We start from the raw sequence: 7,136 nt of genomic DNA on the forward strand, positions 1-7,136 counted from the left end.
CATTTGCTGTTTTCCTACATTTATATTTCAGTCAAGTCTATTTTCTAGATTAGACTTTTGGGTTGATTTCGGCCACTGTTGGCACATGCTTTTGGCACATGTGTGCCATGTGGTTGTAATATCGCAGCGAGAGCTTCCATTTTGGAGAATTTAGCAACCGCTCTTGTTCCTTCTGTCATTTGATTTCTCCTGCTGTTTTTGGGTGAACATTTCAAGCACATCTAGGTACAGAAGCACTTTTGGCCAAAATAAATCTTCAAAATGCACAGGGTTTGAGAATTTGCCATACTTTGGGTTAGTTTTTTTTTTCATCTTATATTATTTAGTTCTAATATATATTACTCCAATGCAAAATCAGGCCTTAAAGTGAAGGAAAAATGTAAATGGGTTGTTTTTAATTTTTGTATTCTGCCCCTTTGCTCTGATACTCTTAAATAAAATCCAGTTGAACCCTTTGTATTCAAAGGTCCCTCAATTTGTAAACAGGGTCCAGCTGTTATGGGATTTCTGTGTTAGACATCCCATATGCCGGGCATTTCATCAGATTAATCTGCATGGCTGTGACTCCAGAAGGAAGCCTCTTCACAGCTTTATTGAAGAGGCTGGGGGTGAAGGTGATGGACTGGCCAGAATGTGTCCAGACCTCAACCCAACAGAACGCTTTAGAGGCATCTCAAGCGGAAGGTTGAGGAACACCAAATATCCACCAGCTCCATGATGTAATCGTGGAGGAGAGGAAAAGCATTCCCATGGCAACCTGTGAAGCTCTGGTGAACTCCAAGCCCAGGAGAGTTAACATGTCGCCACTCAGGTGTTTCTTCTCTGCAGTTGGAAAACACAAAAAGCAAAAGTCACAATGATGCACTGCGTAAAAACTCAGCATTCGCTTAAATGTTTGTTTACTTGGAGACTGGACCTTTAACCAGACCGTGTGGTCATTGCTGACCTCTGTTGTCGACAGGTGTGATCCTCTGCGACCAGACAAAAGACACAAACAAAAAAAAAAAACAAACATCAGATGAAGACTTGTTGTCTCAGGGAATTTTCTGTCTTCATCCTTCCATTCTCCCTTTTAGGAAAAACATGTTTTTCTTCAAAAATGTGTACTTTCTGACGTCTCATTCAGGATAGACAACATGAGACAAACTCAATGCAGAAAGGTTCTGGTCCAATACCAATGTTCAAAAACAACAGAAAAAAATTCCAGAAAATACAAAAACCTAATACAAACCCTAACCCTATCCGTGATATACCTAATCCTGACTGAAACGCAATTCACACCTTAGCTCTAAATCTAATCCCACACCCAAAAACAGCATTTCCGTTGGGTCCCCACAAAGTAGTTTGTGTCAGAAAAATGGTCCCCACAAGGTATTACAAACAAACGTACACACACACACATGCACACACACACACACACACACACACACACACACACACACACACACACACACACACACACACACACACACACACACCCACCCACACACACACACACACACACACGCATGCCGTAAAAAGGTACATGTAAATGTTGCTATGATTCATCTGTACAGGTCCCTGTGGAGAGACCTGCTTATAGCATGGTGTAGCTCGTCTGGGAGAGCTGTGACCTTCACTCAGGAGCAGATGTTGGGGCAGAGCTTGTGGCCATGTGTGATGACAGCAGGCGGCAATTTTGGTTTTGTGGTGCCGCGCCACATTTGCTGTAACCGGGGTTTGATGGTCTTCATGTTCTGGCGTAAGCTTTACCATTTTGTGAAGGTCCTCGCGCCAAGAGCAGTGCTGACAGCGTTGATAATAGTGTAATGATTCATTGCTTACGTTAGAAATGGCTTCCAGGCAGCGCATGCTGTAAGTACAAAGCTGGATGCTTCAGGTCATTGGATTTTCCATGCAGTCCGTTCTGACTGGGTGAAAGTGATGTCATCCTTTTTACGGGCAGCAGAGGGTGACAGAGTTCCTGGGAAATAATGTTTACCGACTGTTTCTTAAAATTAAAAAGGAAGTAAAGAAAAAAAATCAGCAAATGATCATGTCATAAATTCAAGGCTATGACTAGATCTGTTTGATAACCAGACTGAACTTTCTTCATTACCTTTGCTTCACTCGCATCATTTCCTGCTTCTGTTCAGGTACTTGAAGTAAGTAAAGCTGCATTTATAGAACCCATTTCAAGATATAAAATCGCAAAATGCTTCACAAGAGTCAATTCTGCATAACAAAAGCACAGAAATAAACAAAGAAGCCGATTTAAAAGATACTGGTTTTAATTGCCTGTTTAAAGAGACCACAAAGTTCAACTAGTTCCAGATCGTTTGGTGCCACTGAACAGAACGCTCTGTCTCCTTTTGTTTTCATCTTAAGGGAAACCATTAGCTGACTCACCTGACAAACCTTTAGGGATCTGCCAGACACATATGGCTGAAGTCCTCTTAAAAGGCCAGTATTATGTATTTTCGAGGCAAATAATGCCACTTCATAGCATGATTAAGTAACTGTGTTACCTACAGTTACCTACAGATATTTGACTTTGCTGTTTGATGCCTTAAAATTGGGCCTCTGTCTCTTTAAGAAGCTGCTGCTCTGCTGAACTCTCCGCCTTGAGGAAGTCAACACAACAATCTTTCTCCATTAAACTGAGAATAGTTTCTGTGATGAGTTCAGCAAATGTGAAAAAAAAAGCAATTAACTTTCTCATAAGGTCTTTTCTTTCTCTTCTATCTCATAATTTTTCCTGGGTGTTGATATGTTTTATGTTTTTAGTTTCAACAGGAACACCTGCAGCAAAATGTGTTTCCTTTTTATGTTTTAAAGAATACTTGATGTAACAGAAGAGACTGAGAAATCAGTCATTGCAAACTGGATTAAAAAATCGGAGTCACATAAAAGCTGCCAAATGCGTAGATCCTACAACTCCCACACAGACACAAAACAAAAAATTAGAAATTAATCGTCATGACATGGAGATACCATGGCTGCAGCCAAGTACATTCCTCACTGTCTGAGGCAATTAGCAAACATGTCGCCGTCATTGGTTGTCCTGCAGGGGAGCAGCAGCTCCAGCCACCAGAAACCAGCATGAAATCAGCATCTGATGCTGCACCGCTGCCAGACCAGCAGCAGCAGGATGAACCGGAACCAGGAAATGGTCACCACACCTCAATCTCACTGATGGAAAGTTATGAATCAGAGGAAGGATTAAGAGCAACGTCTCATGTCTGAGAGATTTTGTTTTTTCAAACAGATGGGATTGAAGTCAAGTCAAGTTTATTTGTATAGAAAATGTGTAACCAACTAGGAAGCAAGCCATAAACATTACATTTTGTCAGATATCAGAATCATCAAGCAAATACACATCCACTATGTCAATCAATGCTCCATTCACTATTAATCAAGGCAAACTTTAAACATTTGGGTTTTTAGTGTTGTTTTAAAGAAGCTCAGTGTTTCGGTTGTTCTGTGGATTTCTGGAAGTTTGTTCCATATTTTGTGGTGGATAGAAGCTGAATGACTTTCTCTAGATCTTGCTGCAACATTTGCCAGTCAATCCCAGAGATGTTCTTCAGCTGATAGAAGGCTGACTTTGTAACTGTCTTTATGTGACTGCAAATGTTCATGAAAACATTTTACTTTCTAAGCTGAAATACGAAGAATATATGTTATAGTGGGGTCTTAATGGAATGAAACTAATGTTCACAAAAAGGTCCTTTTGCAGCCATTTGTTTTAATAAACTACACCTGAAAAACACTGAATTGTTTTAAATAAGTGCGTAGGGAGCAACATCTGCATCCAACTGAGTTTTTGACTGAACTGCTCACTGGGTCAGGCGTCATTGAATATCTATTGGTTGAATCTTTTACAGCTATTTTTGATGCTTATGTAGAGATCATTCGGATTCTGCATTTGCTTCGTCGTAAACTTCCTTGGAAAGCAGGAAAACAATGCTTAGACATTTTCCACAGCCATAATGGACATCCACCTCATCATAACGAATGACGTTCTCACACAACTCATTCCACGTACGTTTGTTTTGCAGTTGATTCTGGTGATTATTGAGATAAAAGACGGACACAAATCAGGGCCTTCAAATAGCAGTTTAATTTACTTAGAAAGAAATAGTTATAAACGTGAATCTAGTTCAACTTTTGTTTGGTCAAAATGCATTTTGCAAGGATGAGTAACAATCCCTCTCACAAAATGGCAGCAACATTAATACTATTCCATTCATGGGATAACTTCCGCATTAGGTCCACAATAAATCACCAGAAAGTTAAACTTGATCAAATGACAGAGGCCATGCATAGAAATGGCCAGCAGGTGGCACCAGCACAAGGCTCCACAACATTATCACGAGATTCTTCCACCTAAATCCTTTGCATAGAGTGAAATGAATGCTTAAGATGTTCTTAAAGGGGCCAGTTTATCTGTAATTAACTGTTAAAGCAACATGTCATTCATACGTATTGCGTGCAGCTGCAATAGTTGTGCAGTGTGATCCATTTTTAATGCAATCGACGCTTTTAATCTCTGAGAGACTCGCTTAAAAATCTGAATCCATCAATCCCAATCTGTGGCCCCGCAGAAAGAACATCTTCACGTCTTATTGATTCCTGCCTGACACAATAAGAGGAGACAGCAGGGCGCGTCTTCACATAGTGTAAAAAAAATAAAATAAAATAATAATAATATAATAATAATAATAATAATAATAATAATAATAATAATAATAATAATAATAATAAAGTTAAAAAACAAATGTGGAAAAGTTCCAGCAGTGTTCGGCTCCTTCTGGAACATTTCTCTGGATTAACATTCATTTCTTTCTCACGGTGACTGTCTTGTCTCTGTTGCTATGGTTACAGGAAGTTGAGAACGATCTCTCTCTCTCTCTCTCTCTCTCTCTCCACATGTAGAAGATGCCAAAAAATGACAACTAGATTAAATTTGGGTCAAGTCAGTGACACTTCCTCATCAGTATTCCTTCTAATTAGTGGTAAAAACTATAGTTTCTTCCATTTCATAATTTTCAAATCCTCCAACAAGCACTCTGTGTGTGTGTGTGTGTGTGTGTGTGTGTGTGTGTGGGGGTGTGTGTGTGTGTGTGTGTGTGTGTGTGTGTGTGTGTGTGATAACTCTGCTCATGACGTCAGCCTGATTGTTTCGATTCAATTGGAGTAAAAAGCTTGTCAGCTTCAATCCCATCACCGCGGGGCGATTTACCGATAATCTGATTGCTCCGCATCGGACACCTTGGTGAGCGCGCGCCGCTTCCTCCCCCCCCCCCCCCATCCCCTCCCAGTTCATCCACTCACGTGTTCACGCAACTCCACTCAGCAGCAGAGTGGGTACGAGGCAGAAGTTGGGGGAAGCTGGTGAGCTCATCCAGGGATGATGTCAGATTTTTTACATCGGAGCTCGTGTGCTGCTGCTGCTGCTTTAATTGTTTATGTTTTGAAGGGCCACCAGGGCTCACGAGACGTGAGAGGGCGTGGGCAGATGTGGGCGCACAGGGGTGGGAGTCGTGACTCCAACAGAGCTCAGCATGTTGACACTTCTGCACCTTTAATGTCGTGTCGATGTAGCAGTCTGTCTGTGTTCAAAGATTTTCTCATTTTCTTTCAAGTGTCTTTTTTAAAACTGATAAACTTTAATTATGGCCCCTGTCTCTTTAAGAAGCTACTGCTCTTTCTGAGAGTCTGCCTTCAGGAAGTCATCTCAACAGGGCTGCTCTATTAAGTCTTTTAACGTTTTCACCAGTGTTGCACTGATAATTAGCTGATGCACAGTTCTGCTGTTGTCTAATTGCTGCTGGCTAGTCTGAAGGAGCTGAGTGCGTAACTGGTGGGGAGGGCAGGCAGAAGCTCTGTTGCCAGGCAACTGCAGCTTCGGGGAGGAGCTTCATCCTCGAAGGCGGAGCAACGTCCACCCAGACGTTTTACACAGCTGAATGGTTGCCATGGAGATTAAAGGACTTCTCAGACATGCATTAAAATATCAAGACAACACTCCAGGTACGATTTTGATGAGGGAATAACATTGTGACACAATGTAAAGCGCAAAAAAAGTCAATTTTATGTAACACCGCCTCTTTAAGAAAAACTTTACAAAATCTATTTTCAGAGCCTTGGACAGTAAATATTCTCTTTTCTTAATATCTTAGGTCTCCAGGCAACTGATGATGAACATGAGAGCATTATTTGTTGGAAACTGTCAGCTCTGGGGAAAGTCCAAACATGGCGGAGGACGGGTTTAGTCAAATCTCACAGCGCAAAACTTCGGCTATAGAACAAAAGACTTACTTCCAGGAACTAGTATAAGAGGAACAGAACCAGAACCTGTGGATGAACGAAGCAGGTACACTTCACCTGTTAAATGTCGGGTCCACATTTGGGAAAATACATGAGACTTTCTCCTATTAACAGGGAAATTATATATATATATATATATATATATATATATATATATATATATATATATATATATATATATATATATATGCATTTAATATATATTCCTTATCTTGATGTGTGTTGTGCCACATTTATTTTTTTTATAATACCCTTTTGTTGCCCTTTCTACTTTGTTCTCTCCTCCACCTCTCCCTCAGACCTTCCCTCCATCAGTCTCTCTCTCCGTTCAGTGATCTCATTTCCAGGATGTGTGCAGTGTTTAAAGTCGCACGTGCGTTTTCCCGTCAGAGGGAGGCGGAGGGGAGCGGGGCAGGACGGGACCCACCCTGACGCCGCCGAACGCTCGCTCGCCTGCCGTGTCGCTGGCCGGCGTGGCGACGTGGTGTGGGCTGTGTGAGCTGCACGCCGGATCAGAGAGCAGCTGGTGCACAGAGGCTGACGGTTTCCAACTGGGATCTGCTGCAGTCGCTCTCCTAAAATCTTTGACGTCTTCAGTCGAGTTTGGATGGCGAAAGAGAAAGTATTTGGCTACATATACCGAATGAAGACGTCCAACTTGTAGTTTCTCACTGTTGTTTTAGAATTTTTGTTTGCTAAAGGGGTTAAAGGTTAGAATACCCACAACTTGTCCGTCGGACTGAGATCATTTTGTGACCACCTTGGCAGGATGATCGGGGTTATTGTCCGTTTAAACCGATCTGTGCCCACGGTTCAACTTCTTG

Source organism: Poeciliopsis prolifica, unplaced genomic scaffold, assembly GCF_027474105.1.
Source record: "Poeciliopsis prolifica strain line A6 unplaced genomic scaffold, Auburn_PproV2 SCAFFOLD020, whole genome shotgun sequence".
Classification (NCBI taxonomy): domain Eukaryota; kingdom Metazoa; phylum Chordata; class Actinopteri; order Cyprinodontiformes; family Poeciliidae; genus Poeciliopsis; species Poeciliopsis prolifica.